The following is a 17,929-nucleotide window of genomic DNA, read 5'->3' as shown; positions in this document are numbered from 1 at the left end:
CCCAGCTCCAGGCACCCACTCATCCACTGTCCGTCTCTGCAGATTTGCCTGTTCTGAACACTTCATATAAATGGAATCACACACTATGTGGCCTTTGTGTCTGGATCCTTTCTCCCTATCCATGTAGCACCACTTCGTTCTCTCATTGCTGAATCATATCCGATAGCATATGTCTACCATATTTAGCTTATCTATTCATCAGCTGGTGGACACTTGGGTTTTTTCCACTTTTTGGTGATTATAAATAATGCCGCTATGAATATGCATATTCAGTTGCGTGTGTGTGTGTTTTCAATTGTCTCAGTTGTGTACCTAGGAGTAGAATTGCAGGATTATGTGCTTACCCATTTCAACCTCTTGAGAAGCTGACAAAATGCTTCCTAAAGCAGCTGCACCATTTTATACTCCCACAAGCAATGTATGAACATTCTAATTTCTCCACATCCTCACCAATTCTTATCATCTCTTAAAAAAAAATTATTAGTAGTGCAGCAATCTAGCGGGTGTCAAGTGGTATCTCGCTGTGGTTTTGATTTTCACTTCCCTAGTGTGTAATGACATTGAGTACTTTTCCATGTGCTTATGGGCCATTGGTACATCTTTGGAGAAATATCTGTTTAGACTCTTTGCCCATTTCTAAATGGGGCTATTTGTCTTTCTTTTATTCAGTTAGGAGGGTTCTTCATATATTCTAGATGTAAGTTCCTTGTCAAATAGATGATCTGCAAACATTTTCTCCCATTCTGTCTTTTTCACGATATTTTTTTATTTTTAATTTTTTAATGTTCATTCTATTTTTGAGAGAGAGAGAGAGAGGGCATAAGCAGAGGACCAGGGGAGAGAGAGGGAGACACAGAATCTGAAACAGGCTCCAGGCTTTGAGCTGTCAGTGCTGAGCCTGACACAGGGCTCAATCTCATGATGGCAAGATCATGACCTTGAGCTAAAACCAAGAGTCCGACACTTAACTGAATGGGCCACCCAGGCACCCCAGTCTTTTCCACTTTCTTGCTGGTAGCTTTCGTAGCTCAAAAATTTTAACATTGATGAAGCTCAGTGTTTTCTCTTTTTCTTTGCTGCTGGTACCTTTGGCGTCATAGCTAAGAAACCACCACTTAACCCAAGGCCCAGGGGACCCACTCTGCATTCCGTATAGAAATATTTTTACAGCGTTTTTTACAATGAGCTCAGACTGCCCTACAGGGAGGTTGTACCTTGGCGTGTTTCATTTGCAAACTTAAATTACCCACCGACTGTGTCTGCATATGGAGGGAAGTGAGGAGATGCAGCAGCACATAGTGGTAGCCCACTGCATTCTCTGCACTTTACATGCTGTTTTCAGCGTGTGCTCGCTAAACCTCTGACCCGAGGAGAGGTGACTGTGCCCCTTTTATGAAAGAATGACAGAGGCTCAGGAGAGGATAGATGGCTTGCCCTCGCCATCACCCGCTGCTTGAGAGCTGGATTCAGGCTGTTCGTCTCCAAAACCACTGTTGTGCCCAACCTCCATCTGCCAGAGGGAACAGGGATGCGGGTAGATTTCTGGACCTTCCTCCCATCTCCAGACTCCGTGGCAAATGCTGGTCTCCACGTGGCTCGGCCATACACGTGTCTGCTTTACCTGTGGAGGTCTCGCCTGGACATTTGTCAGGGGGCTCCTCCAAGGTGACACCTGGCAGGCGCTTCTGCAGCTCGGGAAGGGGACAGGAGCCTGGCCTTGGCTCTGCCCTTCAGATCAGAGCTTGCTCTCCTGTCGTGTTTCTTCCTCCAGGTTCCCGCAGACTTGACAAAGCCCCTTTTTCCATCTGTCACAAACATTACATCTAATTGCCTCCGTCACCTTCTGGCTGTCAGAAACCATTTAAATGCTTGCCGCTGAAAAGGACTGATTTACCAAGCAAAGCGATCACCCCTTAAAAGTGACACTCCACGTGACAGCTAAGGCAACAACAGGCCCCTTATTTCAAAGGCGTTTACAGTACAGGACGCTTCCCGTCCAGTCTCAATCAGCAATTCGTACATCCGCACTGGGTACAGGAGGCTTTTTAAAACATAGTGTCGTAACTAGCGCTTGCAAAAGTGCCCAGATGTGTCTGTCCATGTCTTCCTGTAGCTTTGTTTCAGGGACCAGCCGGGCTGGGAAAGGGCTGGCGTGGGTACAGAATGGGGGAAAGCCTCGGCCCTGGAGGATTACAGCTTGGGGTTGAACTGCGACTTGACCGCCTTTTTACTTTTGGCTTTAAGCAAATGACATCTTTGCACCTCAGTCCCTCGCTGCAGAGCGCCGGCCTCCCAGACTTCCTGCAAGGGGTGCGAGAAAGGCGCCGGGTGACGAGCCCTGCATGCGGCCCGGCTTCCTCTCAGCTCTGCGCACACGACCATCATGACACCTGCGTGCCAGCCCTCGTTGACACTCCCCTGAAACCTCAGAAACGACTCCCCGTGTAGAAAAGTGGGCAGGAACGTGGACTTAGAAACCAGAAAGACTTGCGTTCGAGTCCCCGCTCCGCCACTCAGTGGCTGTGTCATCTGCGGCACATAGATTCACTTCACAGAATTCGTTTTGCAAAGGCGGGATTCTGTCCACGCCTCTTAGGTTTGTCATGCAGGTCGGGGTGTTGGCACGTGCCAGGCGCCGCGGGCGGGCAGCCCCGTGCCCAGCGCTGTGTCCTTGCACCTGGTGGAAGGACCGAGGTGGAGAGAGGTGGCCCCGCAGGTGCCCCTGCAGCGAGACCGCCGGGCCGCCTCGATTCTGTGCCACAGGACAGACTGAGCCTCTTATTTTCCCTGCCGGGGTTGGCTCCTGCACCCAGCCATGGTGTGCAGACGACCCCAGAAACAGGAGGGGCTGGGAAATGGTGGAACCTAGCAGAGACCTTCTAGAAGCGAGAAAGCCATGCCCGGTGACTACTGCCCTTCCAATCCCCTCCGGACTGCCTCCCTCTCTCCATTTCTCCCTTCCTTCACTTTCTTCCTCCCTCCTTTCCTTCGGCAAATGCCACCGGCAGGCTCTGGACCAGGACAGAGGGCTCAGGATGCCTTCCCGAGAGAAGTGGTGTGTGTGTGTGTGTGTGTGTGTGTGTGTGTGTGTGTGTGTGTGTGTGGTCTGAGGTTCTGGTGAACACCCGTGGCCTTGAGAGTGCAGGAGAGGAAGTGGCTGACTCCTGGGCCTGAGGGGGTCAGGGCAGCCCCTCAGAGGACAGCACTCAAGGGGCGTGACCCAGGCTGTCCAGATGGCGTCTGCGGTGATTGAAGCAGAGAGCAGGAGAGGAACAGAAAAGGGACATGCCTGGTGCTGGCTTGACCTCCCCGGGGGGGTCTTCATCAGAGGGGGCACCTGCACAGAAAGCAGGACCAGGAAACAGGGCACTGGCCTAGAAAGGCCTTCCCATCTGCCACGTGCAAAGGGAAGAGTCAGGGAGCCCCCGGGGATTCAGCTAGAAGGTTCTGGAACCAAGTTCCAGCTTGGAATCCTTGAGCCGGCCACAGCGGCAGGAGGGATGAGTTGCAGGCAAAGAAGGCTGTCCAGGGCTCCCACCCAACACCCACACCACATCCACACCAGAGAGGCCACGGTGGACATACTCTCTGGGGTTCCTGAGGCCATGCTGTGTCTGCTTGACCGGCTGGACTGAAGCCCTCGACCCTGGCCTGTCTTGGTGTCCATGTCTTCAGGTCTGAGCCTCACACACCAACCCTCCCCCGCAAGGCCTCCTGCATTCCGATGGACTCAGCTTTTTCCACTGTGGTGGCACTTCCTTACCCTGTATTAGTCCCAGCGGGGTGTGAGGTGTGAGCCCAGCCCCCACCCTGAATAGAAGGCAACAGCCTCTGGGCCCTTAATTCAAGGAGACCCTCTCCCCAGACCGTCCTAGGGGACCCTGGGTCAGGTGCTGATGCAGCTCTATGAGCTAAATAGGTAAGCCTCTGAATTCTTGCTCCCGCTGAGCTCCTGGAGTCCATTTCACACTATTCCCAACATCACCCCTTTCTGATTTATCAGGTAGAAACAGACAGAAATTATGAGCGCTGTAGAAAAACTGCACAGGACATGGGCATTGGGATTAGAGAAATCATATGGAGCCTGGCGCTGACAACTTGGCAAGTGGCTTTACTCTCTGGGTTTCGGTTTCCCCACCTGTAAAATGGGCATATTGTGTCTCAAGGCATGGCATCAAGAGCATGGGCCATGGGCTCCATCAGTCCAAGCTCAAGTCCAACAATCCTTCTTACTCACCCCTGTGTGTCTTTAGAAAAGTGATTTAAGTTCCCTGTGCCTCAGTTTCCTCCATGGGTCTTTCTTACCCACATGAGGGGAAGAAGAGGATTCTCTTCATTCGTTTGTTGGGGTGAATTCAGGAGACAACATGTGAAGTGTTTATATATGTTAGGTTTCTAATAAGTAGAGGCAATCACTGGGGCTCCTGGGTGGCTCAGTCGGTTAAGTGATCGACTCTTGGTTTTGGCTCAGGTCATGATCTGGCGGTTTTGTGGGTTCAAGCCCCACATCAGGCTCTGCACTAGCAGTGTGGAGCCTGCTTGCGATTCTCTCTCTCTCTCTCTCTCTCTCTCTCTCTCTTCCTCTTGACCCTTTCCCCACATCGCATGTTCTCTGTCTCTCTCAAAATAAATAAACTTAAAAAAAAGAAGTAATCATTCAAATCATAATTGATATTTCAAAAGCATTCTTCCAAAAATGAAGTGAGCTAAAGCACTATACAGGGTGTAGCTATTATTATTTATAATAGTACTGCAACTCAAACTAAAATAAAAAATAGGGAAATATTCCCCAGTCTAAAGAAACCTTCCGGGGTTGAATTTTGCTTCGGCCAAGGACACTTTAAGCCACCCAGCTTGTCTGTCCCTCCCTGCTCCTTCTCAGCCACCGCCGTCAACTGCATGAGCAGTGACACCGTCGATGCTGGCTCACAACTTCACACACGTCCCGGCGCTGATGAATGGATGCCGCCGCCGTCAATTACATCCCAGCCGGCTCTGCACCTGCTCAGCCACGGCTGCGGGGTCCTGTCGTGAGTACAGTCGCGCATCTCACAGAAGCATCGAGGCATCACACAATGAGAGCCTCAGAGGGGACGCTAGCAGAAGCCGTAATCATCATGTCACGGATCTTAACTGCACTCTGGGGCTAGGAAGGCATCTTTAGAGGCGGCTGGGCCAGTTTCTTTACTGTTATGTTTTAGGAGATGAAAAGGCCAGGGCAGGGCAGTGAAGGGGCCTGACCCGGTTCACGATGGGAAGCCAGTGGCGGGGGCCTGATCGCTGAATGTCCGGCCTGCTATTTGGGCTGCTCCTTGGGACAGGCTGTTGTGAGCTAGTCTATCATCGGGGTAGTTCTACACATGGCTTTTGAGCGCATTTATGTGGCAGAGGCTGCCGGAAATCAGAGTGATTAAGGCCTTAAGGAAGTTTGTAAGGAAGGGGGGAGTTTTTTTGTTTTTTGTTTTTTGTTTTAAACCTGCTCCCTCTGTCCTTCTCTCCCGCTTTCTCTGCCCTCTCCCCTTCCTTCTTTCCTTCTAGTAATATGGAAAGGTTGCTCTGACTGTGGAGGATGCTAGTGCTGGGTGTCGATCGCTGACAAAACAGGGGAAGCTCCCTGCCTTCGTGGAACCTACAGCTTCTGGAAGTCAGCTCAGCAAAGAGATTGGAAAATGAAGGTCCTGTGAGAGATCCTTGAAGAACTTCTCTTCCTGGGGCCCAATGCCATCCAGCACCACCACGCACTGACTCTTCTTTCTCATGGGAAGAGCCACGTTGGCCTTCGCTCTGAAGAGGAGCTCACAAGGACCTCAGGGCCCTTCCCAGAAGCCAGACTGTGTATTTGCACCAGGGAAGATAATGTGTAGCCTTCCAAAACTCCTTGTTAAGATCCCCTCTTTGGTCAGGGATCATGCCTTTCTCCTTTATGTTTCTGTTAGAGTCCTGGTCTCCCAAAGGAAGTGCACAAGACAATCCACTGGGGCATCGAAAGAACATTCTAGAACATATTATTTAACCAGTCTTCCACTTTACACCTATTTTTCTATTTATAATGTGTATATTGGCAAAGTCATCTGCATATGTGATTCATGGCTACATGTGCACAGATGAGGGTGCTTACTCAAAATTCTTACTGTCTGGGTGCACGATCAAAAGTTTGGAGGTGATCGTACTAGACAACAGGAAGAGGCCCCCTTCTAAGTGGGCAAACAGCAAGAGAGTCCAGCTGGGATGTCACCATAGACCCACAGTGTCTGCTCTGCTCCTAAGAACAGTAACAATCAGCAAACTTCTTGCTCTGGGACAGCGATCGGTTAAGGCTCAGCTACACGCAGACAGCACTGTATCTGGCATCCTTCTTCCCCACCAATGCCGCATGGCATGAGCTAGTCTGGGGCCCCAGCCATTTGTATAATCAAAGAATCCCACCTCTGGGCAGAGGACAAGAGCAAGGGGTGGGGGGGAGTGTGCACATGGACTGGCCCCACCTTTTGCAGGGAGTGAAGGGCACAGGAGCCCTCTGACCAGCCTCTGACTCATAGGATAAAAGGATCAAAGTTTTGGCTGGGGCCCCAACAGAAGACACATCCCTGATCCTGGCAGATCCTAAAATGAGGGGAAAGACATTCTAGGTCAGTGGAACAACAGGAGTAAATTCAGAGGCAAAGCCCAGCAGAGCCTGTCCAGGCAACAGGAGAAAGAGGAAGGTGACTGGGAAGACAAGTTGGGGCAGTGAGGACCAGAAGAGGAATCCACACGATGCTCCTTAAGGATGCTGGAAGGGGGGAGGGTCTGGGAGGCTGGGGCAAAACATGACTGAGACCGAGGTGATCTGAGGAGGAGTGATTTGTCAGCCTGTCCCAGCTGCAAGGAGGTTACAGGAGGTACTATGACAGATGAGCGCAAGACACTGAAGTCACTTCCAACTCCAGGCAGGATGCAAGTGAAGTCATCTCGTAATGACAAACAAAATGAGAAGGTACAAAATGAACATTCCAGCTGCACCACCAAATGTCTAGTTTTGATGGACAACTCCCATGTTCAGGGTTGAGCTGAATGTCACCCCACTGCAAGCCCCAGCCAGTTCCGCTGGTTTCCCTCGTCTCTGGAACTGCCATCATGGCACCCTGGCATCGTGGTTCATTCCTGCTCCTATTCCACTTACACTGAGCTCCTGGATGGCAGCGCATATGTCACCGTCACCCTTGTCACCCTAGAGCTTAGCCTCATGGCTGACCCAAGGTTAATATTCATTTAATATAATACTCATGTAAATAAATGAGGGGCTGAGTTAGATCGAGGAAATAAAAGGGTTTGCACATTGGTGCACCTGGAGGAAGTTTGTAAGGAAAGCTGAGTTGCAAAGACTGAACTTCCCGAGCTCTGAGCAATCCACTGACCTCTTTATCAACCCTCACAGAGCTGGGAAGTGGTGCCTGCTCCCCCAACATGGGGGTTAGAGGGCTAGGTTGAGCAATGTCCCAAGAGAACGACTCTAGTAAATCAACACGTTTGTGCAACTCATCCCAGCAGAGGAGTACGGTGGGAACAAAGCTTTCACTTTTCTCTTTCCTAAGAACAATGTCAAGTCAAGAGGCCTAAGGACACTGTCAAGTCAAGTGGCGTCCTGAGGAAACACACAGACTCTGATGCCATGCAGGCCTCAATCCTGAATTCTGGAGAATTCAGCCCATTGAGATGGATCACTTCTCCATCTGGAGATGGTTGCAGAAATATAAGCAACTGCCAACTCTAGAGAAACAATAGGGTCTGATTGCTCCCAGATGATGTCCATGGTTTGCTTACTGTCTTCCTCAGAGGTGAAAGGTCAGTATTCACAGTGTAGGTGGTTTTCTTCAGAAGGCAGATGCATCACCTTCATTTATTCGTTTAATGAGAGGATAATTATGGATCATCACTTTGGGGCAGGCTCAGTGAGAGGATCACATGTTAGACGTGTTAGACACACCTGCCTTCCCAAGTGTATGATCCACTTTAAGGGAAAGGGAGACATTCATATATGTGCCTTGCACTGTGCTAGGTAGGCTGTACACATTCTCCTGTGGACCCTGAGACCTAGAAAGGCAGTTGGATTAGTAACACCCGTGCAAGGTCACATGGCTCTTAAATATCTTGAAACTTCTTCTCTTGCTTGACTCCAATATGCATGTATCCTATTCCTGTGAGCAGGTAAAACCTCAAGGGGTGTTCTGAGGAGGGAGCAATTACCTTTGGTTAGGGGAGGTCTGGAAATATGTATGAACAAGGTGAGCTCTGGGCTGGGTCTTGCACGGGGCGGGGAGGTGCACATCGCACACAGGTAGGGGAAGGGCAGTGGCAAAGTAAATGGTGAAGGGGTGGGAGGCCTGTCTGAAGTGAAGAGGGGAACATCAGGTTCTTGCAGTGGAGGGGGCGTGGAGGCCTTGAACGGAATGCTGCCATGGGAGGGAGGGTAGAGAACAAATGGCAAGGAGCATTGAATGCCAGGAACAGGGACGAAGTTGGTCCTGTGGGAAACAGGAGCCTTCAGCAGGTGGTTGAAGAGGACACTGGGCTGAAACAGTATGAGGGAGGCCTAGAGGCGTGGGGGGAAGCCCCTCTGGGAGGCCGACAGAATAGTGTCAGTGTGATCACCTCCATAGGCTATTGAGCTGGACCTGGGTGGTGTCCCTCATCAGCTGGATAATGCAGATCAAGTTAAACCCTAGGAACCCTGTTCTCTTCTGGTGAAGTCTGGACATACAGACTACTTAGGAAGAATAAATAGGTACCACGAACGAGAGCCAAGTCTCTTCCCTGGCATCCCCACAATGTTAACTCCTTCTCTTCTTCTTTCTCCTTGAACACTGCACACACTCCCTGCCCTGGGCTTTCCCCAACTGCCCTTCCTCCTGGTCTCTGTTTGTGTCATTCTGGGCTCATTTCAAAATCCTCTTCCAAGATGAGAGTTCCCCTTACTGTCCCCTTTCCCTCAGGTGATTTCCATGCCATGAACTGTTCCCATCTCTCGCTCAGCCCCTAGAGCAGTGCTTAACACACAGAAGGTGCCCAACAAGTATTTGTTGAATGACTGAATGACTGACTGAATGAATGAATGCATGAGTCACTTATCCAGCTATGGAAGGGGCATAAACTTGGCTCTCAGAGAACTTCTAATTTGCATGGGATCCTGAAGTTCAGATGGATTAACCCTTTTAAATACAAGAATCCCTTGTACAGGCACCCAGCACAGCGCCTTCCGTTAGAGATACGCCCACGCAACTTCCCCACTAAGCGGCCCAGCCTGCACCTGCCCGTCTCCACCAAGAGGGAGCTTGAGTTCCTGAGGTTTCCTTTCGCGTCTTCCAGCCTTTCCAACATGATGCAGCAAGAGAGAGAGTTTTGAGAACCAGGAACCTGATGATGCCGGGCCAAGCTGTCAGCCGTGGGGCTCTCACATCGCACTCCGCCCACGGCCACGCGTTGCTGAGTCGCCTTAACTTTCTAGAACCTGGAGGCCCTCTGCAACCTGAAGCGGAGAAATGGGCTTATTGCACGGGCTGGGGGCGGGGGGTTGCCAGCCCACAAGTGGAGAACGTAACACCTGGCTCCTGACACTGTTAAGCGTGTGAAGCTCGTTGCTTCGTTGCTGACGTGGGGGGGAGGGGGGGAGTGAGGCGGGGACATTGCATTTCAGACATTACATTTCAGTAAGGTGGTGACTGCGTCCTCACACTTAATTGAGCAATCCTCAGCCCATGACGACAGCTTGCTAATCTGCCCCGGGGCCACTGGCCTGGGACCTAATAGCTAATTCAGTGGCAAACCCCTCCAGAAGTCAAGTGCTTCCTATACAGATGGCCCTGAGGGTCTCTCTGAGCCCTAAAGTGTGGCCTCCGGACATACCACCCCTCGGCCGGGGCTGACCCTGGACTTACACTTGAGGTCCTTGGTGGGGGCATCTCCTGCCAAGCGTTTTTATGTCTTTCCTTCTTGTGCTGACTCAGAACATCAGTGACCTTGAACACCAACCAGGCTGCTGGGGGGGGTCCAATCGGGTCCTGCCACGCCTTCTTGCCAGGTCCCCACATGGACCCAGGAGCCCGCGCCTCTCCGGGCTCTCCCCCTACTGGCATCTTTCTTTGGCTCCCACTGGGTTTTGCCAGTGGGTCTCTTTCTTCCACTGGCTTCTAAATTCCTTGAGCGCAGGGAGGGGCGGAGCCTCACTCATGCTGCACCTGAGGCTTCCCTCCCGGGCTGTGGTCCCAGTGCGGGGTCTACGCCTAAGAAGTCTGCAATGGCGAGAAGTTTGCTGAACTCAGTAATTCCGCAAGCATCCGGTACGCACACTGTGTGGTGCTGGGCCTGGAGAAACAGGGATGAGGGTGTTTGGCTGTGAGCTCCTTGACGGGTCAGCCTTGTCGAACTTGGCCCACGACATGGTACCTGTCTTGTGCCCCCTGCCCTGCTCCTTCTACCTGACCAGCCCCTCCTTACGGATGCAGCCCCACACGTTGCGCACCCTTGCGGGCACCTCCCGGGACTCCTGACTGGGACACACACCTGCTCTACCTCTCAGGTCACCTGTATGATGGCGGAGGAGGGCAGGTGGAAATGTCACAGCCTTGTGGCATTCCACTGTCCCGATACGTGCAGCAGGGATCATGGGAGATGTGCTGCAGGGCTGAGTCTAGAAGAAAGTGAGAGAACTGGCTGCAGACAGCCGAGCAGCCCTTGTGATCCATGGGGGAGCGGCGCTCGGGCTGACTTATTTAACGCTCGCAGTACCTCTGTGGGACAGTTGTGCTCTGTCCCCTGTGGCTTCTGTTCCCTAGGGCTCAGCTGACAATGCCTGGGGCATTCTGGCAGGGTCAGTGCTACTGGCATCAGGTAAGTAGAGGCCAGGAGGCTGCTAGACGTCCGATAGCACACAGGGCAGCCCCTCCCCTCCGCTGCTAACACACACACAGCAACGAACAGGTCTGGCCAGAACATCCGTGGCGCCGAGACTGAGAACCCGCTGGGAGAGCGGAAACAGGGGTCACCAGCCTGGACGCACACACGGGTGCACGGCTGCCTGGCTTCACCCCTGCTCCCGCTGACACTGTCCCCGGGCTCCCCACTCTGCACCTGCCGCTTGGGCCGCTGCTCCACTTGCACGCAGCGCGCTTGTTCTCAAACTGTCTTCGTTTCCTGGCAGTTACCGCAGGAGGGAAAGGGAGATAACGAAACATCGAAGCCGGGGGGAAATTAGGGGCACACCCTCCCTGCCCCCCATCACCCCATCTGGGGACAGGCAGAGCCGGTACTATAACCCTGGCCACGACCCAGGGGCCCCAGATTCTGAGCCTCTCCTCCCGCAGCAGCTCCTTCTGGTCACGAACAGCGCCCTTCCACGGAGACCCCCCCCCGCCTGCTGTCTGTACGTCGTCTGCCTCTGCTATCAGGCTTGGAGCTGCCCTGAACCCTCAGAGTCTGTGCCACGCCAGTAGCTCCTAATGCTTCAGGGCCTGGCTTGCCCTGGGCTGGCTCTGTCCCCTCCTGTGGGTCTCAGCCAGTGGCGGACCACTGACACTGGCCCTGGTCACAGCGGCCGCTCCATTTTCTTGCAGCAGTCCCCAGCACTGACGGCTGGTGCGTTTAGGTCTTCATCCCATGGCTCCCCTGGAGAAAGTAAGCTCTGCGAGGGCAGGCTTCGGTTGGGTTTCGTGCATGCCTGAATTCCAGAGCCTGAGACAGGCTCAGTACGATCTGACTGAATAGATGACTGAACGAGGGAATGAACTCAGAGTCTCCTTCACAGGAAATGCTCAGTAATTTTGTTTTTTTAAAGTTGCCACAAAGCTCATGCCTTCTGACAATTGGTCCAAACCTCTGTTACTCCTCTGTGTGAATCTGGGGCTGTGGGGGGAAGAAACTCCGCTCCAGCATGTTTCTGCCTGCCTTGTTCTTCCCCTTCTAGATCTTTCTCAACGTTTCCTTTGTGCTCTCCTGGGCTTCCCAGTGGACAGTGGGTATTTTCACAAGTTGCCTAAGGAAGCAACTATCTAGTACAGAGTTCCTTTCACATTTAGAAAGAGCCCTGATGTTTTTGAGATCTGTGACAGCTACATGGAGGGAGACTTCTAAATGACTGTCCCTGGCGGGGGCTGGGTTGGGGTGGCTCATCACCAGCCCTGGACACTGGCCTGGCTCCGCTTTGGGACCAGTTATATGATTCTGGGAAAGTCTCTGTGAAGTGTGGGGGGCCTGGGCTCTCAGCGGGTGGCCCCGATAAGGTCATGGCTCTCCCAGCTCTAGTAGGTAATTGCCCGGCATTCCTGCCACCGAGTCTTCAGCCCCCATATGACTGAGTTTTCCCACTTAAGACTCACATACTGTGAATAGGGAGCTATACATTGTTATCATTACTTAATTTTAACCCATCAGAAAGCTGAAATAGTATAAGGCACACACGGCCATCTCCCGGACTCGGCAAACGTTAACATTTTGCCTCGTTTGCTTTCTGCCTCCCTCATTTTCTTCTTTCATTATATTTATCTGCTTTTACGTGTTATATTTCTTGGTCTCTTGGCAAACTGCTTGCAAGTGGCAGACATTATGACACTTGACCTCCAAACACAGCGGGGTGTATCTCCTGGGAACCAGCGCGTTTTCTCACATAACCAGCTCATTATCAAACAAGAAAATGAACATTGACACAATATTATCGACAGTGCAGTGTCTACGTGAATACCCACCCCACCCCCGGCCTCCATCCCGAGAATGTTCTTTCAAGGTCTTTTCCCTCGATCCAGGACCCAGCCGCACATCGCATACTGCGTTCAGTCATCACGTTTTCTCAGTCAGGTTTAATCTAGAACCTGGAAGGAAGGTGACTACACTGCATCCCCTTTCTCATCGCTTCTGGCTGGAAGGCTGGCGGGCAGCTACTTTCTGGCGGCTACAATTTCAAAACTCTGCTGATTGAACAGAAGCTCTGCTCCAGGGCGTATTTGCAAGGACAGAAAAAAGCAGTAATAATTGGGAAACTGAGAAAACAGAAGCTGCAGGCCTGAGCCCCAGCCTCCTTGGACCCAGTGGGCTCCTCTGCCTTTTAATTAGAGAAAAAGGCACCAGCCTCACAAAGCCTGAGGATGGCCTTGACACTGAGAATCAAGCTGCTTATATAATAATAATAATAATAGTAATAACAATAATAATGCCAATGTCTTCCCTATCCTTACAGAGAGAAGCCTGCTCAGAGAGGTTACTGAAAACAGGAACCTGACCTTCTGCAAGTCCCGCGCCTTCCTCATTTCTAGCGGAGGAAGTGTGGCTGGTTTAGCAACCGCTGTTCTTCTTGATAGCTTGGACTTCTCTACACCCGCGGAGGCCCGGCCACCTGCTCGCTCTGCCGGGAGCAGCAGCAGCTGATGGAGAGGCAGTGACGGTGCTCTTGGCAGTCCCTCCTCAGCTACTCCCAGGGGAGACCATGTCGAGCTTCTGAAGGTATCTTGGGGGACAAGGCAGGAGTGGGCAGGGAGACTCCTCAGAGTCCTCCGACACAGAGCTGGGGGGGCACGGGCTTTCTGGAGACAGAAGAGTGCGCTGTGCAAGCAGGCAGGGCAATGTCTCATGTGAGGCCGACACCGAGCACGGGGCCCAGCACACGGCGCTGTTTGGTGGGTATTTGATGTAGAATTACAGACAGTGAGAAGGGCCGGGGATCTTGGGCCGGGGATACCCCTGCCGGACGAGATTTTCTAACAAAGGGACCCCAGGCTGGCACAGAGCAGGCATCTTACTGAGGGCAACTAATGCTTGGCGTCAGTCTTCCGAGCCGTACGACCTTAAACCTCTCCAGGCCTTCATTTTCTGCCCTGTAACGTGGGAATAATGGTACCCGTTCAACAGGTATTGGGCAGATGAAAGGAGCTAACGTACGCAAAGTGCCCAGACCAGTTTCAGACACAGAGTAGGTTTTCAATAGGCGCAATCCATGGGAAGCCATGACATCTAAAGATGCACGGAGCCCAGGTATGTGACCGATCACAACAGTGCTTCTGAGAGTTTGGGTGCGTGGATCTTTGGGAAGATGCCCATGATAACAATAACAATAAGCAATAACTATCAAGTAGGTGGAGTGCGGATGGGGGCAGGGGTGGGACGAAGGAAAAGCAAACACGTGAGGTATACGACACCTAACCACGTAGAACGTTAGAACTAGGGATTTTGGAGCACTAGAAGCCCCTGAGGAATGGGGCACACTCTACATTCTTTTAGTGCCAACACATCCAGAGAGCCTGACACCAGGAAGATAACCTGGGCTTTGGTCTCAGAATGTCCTACGTTGGGGCCATGCAGGTGGGGGCGAAGGGATGGTGTCCGCCATGCTGAGTGGCCAGGGAGGGGCACTGCACGAAAAGTTACTTTCCTACGGTCCTCAGAATGATCCCGCAAGATTATGATTATTACTTGCTTGTGACAAATGAGACAACAAGGCGCAGAGAGGTTGAGTAATTTGTGTAAGTCACACAGCTGGCGAGAGGCTCTAAGGGCTCCAAGAGCAGAGGTGGGGAAGGGGAGAGCCTCGGCTACAGCAAGTGCATGAAGAACGAAAGTGTGTACTAAAGCAGTGTTCCTTATTTTAAGAGAAATATATCCCATCATCTGCAAATCGGCCTTCTGTGATTTGCTATGAGATGCTGAGCCGCAAACCTATAAGGTGGGCTGTGGTCCTTTTAAAACTGGGGAGGTGAGCCCTAGTCAAAGTTCTGGCGAAATCCTTTGCCCATGATTTTGTCTAGTTATGAGGACACTATTCAAGAGTGCTTAATGTGTTCTGAAAGGATAGTGATAACAATATCGAAAACCTATGAAACAGACCAGAAATCAATTTAGACTTCTGTGTTTTAAACAGATCTAGATTCAGGACACGAAGACAGCTCCATGGAAAGTTGCTGATTTAATCAGAGGTACCTGCGTCAACATTCTGGGTAGGCCGCCCATGAGCTGTGTGACTGAACAAATCATTCGAGTCCTTTCCTCCTCATAAAAAGAAGCCCTTGTATGTTTGTAAGAGGTTTAAACTATAGGCCATGTAAAGATGCTAAATATTACACAGCGGCCATGAATATCATTCCTAACCCAGGCTACTCTGGAGTTCCTCCGTAGCGGAAGGTAACAGCCAGTGGTATATACAATTAATCAAACTATGTAGTTGCTAAGCAGGACATTTCTGGATTTCTCTGAATGCTGATTTCTGCACGTTTCTCCATGGGATATAACTGAAACAAATATGGGTAGAGGCGTCTGGGTGGCTCAGTCAGTTAAGCGTCCAACTTCGGCTCAGGTCATGATCTCACTGTCTGTGGGTTCGAGCCCCGCGTTGGGCTCTGTGCTGACAGCTAGCTCGGAGCCTGGAGCCTGTTTCAGATTCCGTGTCTCCCTCTCTCTCTGACCCTCCCCTGCTCACGCTGTCTCTCTCTCTCTCAGAAATAAATAAAAACATTAAAAATAGTTTTGAAAGAGACATGGGTAGGTTTGAATTGCAGCAAACTGAAATCATTTTCCTAAAACAGAGGGAAAAAAAAAATTCCCTGCCCTTGAGTTTTGACAACTGGCAATCTATTTCTAAGGGGCTTTTTAAAGACTTAGTACGCATTCATTGTGGTGAACCCTAATCAGCTTCCTGCATTAATACATGCTGCTGTTTTTTTTAAAGTTTTCATTTGACATTCAGGAAGAACTTTTTTCCCCCGGCTCCGACAGAGGCTAAGAGCTTAAAATTCTCATTAAGGCTTTCCAGCATGTCAGGCAAGGCCATTTGGTTTTCGTCAGCACGCAGAGCGGGGGCCCTGTGAGCACATCCCCATCCATCCCTCCAGCCCTCCCTTCCCTTCATAAATATGCATCTAGGCCACACCAAGTGACTGACTTCCTCCCCCTCACCTCCCCAGGCTGTGCTGAGGGAAATAAGCACACTGGGTCCAAACCACTTCCTCCTATCTGAGAACTGCCAAGGGAGGGGGCTTATTTCATCATATAACTGAGCTACACACAGGAGCTTGTTGTCAAACAGCTTTGCAGAGTCATACTTTCCTCCCTGGTGTCCTCCAAGCAGCAGGGTCCGTGGCTGAAGGGCTTGGGGTTGGGCAGGGGAGAAGGTGGAGGGACTCGAGGAGCATTAGAAGAAAGTGGGAAAATACCGTATGTTTGCACATATAGGAGGATTAGGAGGAACTTCACGGAGGACCGTGGGGGAGAAGAAGGGGGAAAAATAGTGGGGGAGAGGGAGGGAGGCAAACCATGAGAGACTCCTGAATGCCAAGAACAAACTGAGGGCTGATGGGTGTGGGGGAGAGGGGGGAGATGGGCGTGGAGGAGGGCACTTGTGGGGATGAGCACTGGGTGTTATATGGAAACCAACTTGACAATAAACTATTTAAAAAAAAAAAAAGAAGAAGAAAGTGGGGAAAAGCCCAGCCCTTCCCCCCTGCACCCTGCCAGGCCCTGTACCGACAATATTTTCGGCCACTCGACCAAATGAAGGGAGGCTTACTTTGTGTCAGGCAGCTGGTAGGTAAAGTCTTTTCACTGAGGAATATACTAGACGTGGGCCATGCTCTCAGGAAGGTTACAACCTAGGGTGGGGGTGGGGAGTACACACTGAAAGGAACAAATAGGTAATGGTGTGTGCCCTGATGGGCCCAGGGCCCAGGACTAAGAGCGCAGGTAGACCAGTGTGATCAGTTTAATGCTCACATGACCCTGGGCAGTAACCATGCCTCTTCCCAATTTATGGACATGGCGGCTCCCCCACTCCTCCCCGACCCCCAGACAAGGCCTCCGAGCCACGGCGACAATCGCTTATGACTTAACACCTTCTGAATGCAAACCCCAAGCACCCAGAGCGTCAGGACCCGATCCTTGACCTCGGTTCTGTCAGCACACCTATGGGTCCGTCTACGGAATACCTATTACGTAGGAGACCCTCTAGCACATCAGAAGGTAACAGCATCCTAAGCTTTTCATAAACAAAGGATAGATTCTGCCTTATACAGCCCTCCATCCAATCCCTTATGCCTGCGAACACACACTTAGGAGCCCTGCTCCAGAGCCAGACGCCTGGATTCAAATCCTACCTCCACCTCTTACAAACACCTCCGACAAGTTCTAGAAACGCTCTGGCTTCAGTTTCCTCAGTAGCTCAGGGCTCAGAGCAGAAGGGCAGAGGTGTGAGGGAAGGGCAGACAGCTGGCTCTTCTACGAGCAGCAGTGGCTTCGCAATGGTCAGAAGCAAGGGGACTTGAAGGACACTGGTGGGGGATGTGCCGACTCTCACGCCTGTGTGCCTTCTCTGGTTTCCCAGCAATCCTAGCTCCTAGGGTGTTTGTTAGCTGATTTCAAATGTTATTGTGCTGGGATGAGGGTAGTGGAAGGAATCAGGGTTGGTAGTAAAAAGAATCAGAGTTTGGGGTGCCTGGGGGCCTCAGCTGGTTGGGTGTCTGACATCAGCTCAGGTCATGATCTTGCAGTCTGTGAGTTCAAGCCCCGGGTCAGGCTCTGTGCTGACAGCTCAGAGCCTGGAGCCTACTTCCGATTGTGTGTCTCCCTCTCTCTCTGCCCCTCCCCTTCTCATACTCCGTCTCTCTCTCAAAAATAAATAAACGTTAAAAAATTTAAAAAAAGAAGAATCAGGGTTTGAAAGCTAGCCTGGCCATGGAATGAGCTGTGTGACCCTGAGCAACGTAGTCAGTCTCTCTGAGACTCCATTTCCTCATCTGTACGATGTCTGGTGGGCTCTTGGGGGCATCAGATGAGTCACTGTACTTCAAACATCTGATTTAGACCCTCCATGTAGTGGGTGACCATCATCAAGATCAGGGTCTCTTCCTGGAAAGCAATGGGGAGGTCTTCAGGTAGCTGTCCCGAATAGGAATAACTGTGGGGAGAAACGATTCCTTCCACA

The 17,929-nt window shown here is 51.5% G+C and overlaps 2 protein-coding genes across 3 annotated transcripts in view; one reads left to right on the top strand and one right to left on the bottom strand.

Annotated features, from left to right (window-relative positions):
• The window catches only part of TG (thyroglobulin), a 254,014-nt gene that overhangs the window by 46,021 nt on the left and 190,064 nt on the right, over positions 1-17,929 (bottom strand). The window lies entirely within an intron of this gene.
• SLA (Src like adaptor) overlaps positions 13,317-17,929 on the top strand; it is a 35,100-nt gene continuing 30,487 nt past the window's right edge. For both annotated transcript variants that reach the window (XM_039240197.1, XM_039240200.1), the window contains exon 1: positions 13,317-13,467. The gene's annotated coding sequence lies outside the window, so the exon portion shown is untranslated. The remainder of the gene's footprint in view (positions 13,468-17,929) is intronic.

This window comes from Hyaena hyaena, unplaced genomic scaffold (genome assembly GCF_003009895.1).
Source record: "Hyaena hyaena isolate Hyena2069 unplaced genomic scaffold, ASM300989v1 scaffold_169, whole genome shotgun sequence".
Taxonomy (NCBI): domain Eukaryota; kingdom Metazoa; phylum Chordata; class Mammalia; order Carnivora; family Hyaenidae; genus Hyaena; species Hyaena hyaena.
This window is presented reverse-complemented; position numbering and strand designations above follow the sequence as displayed.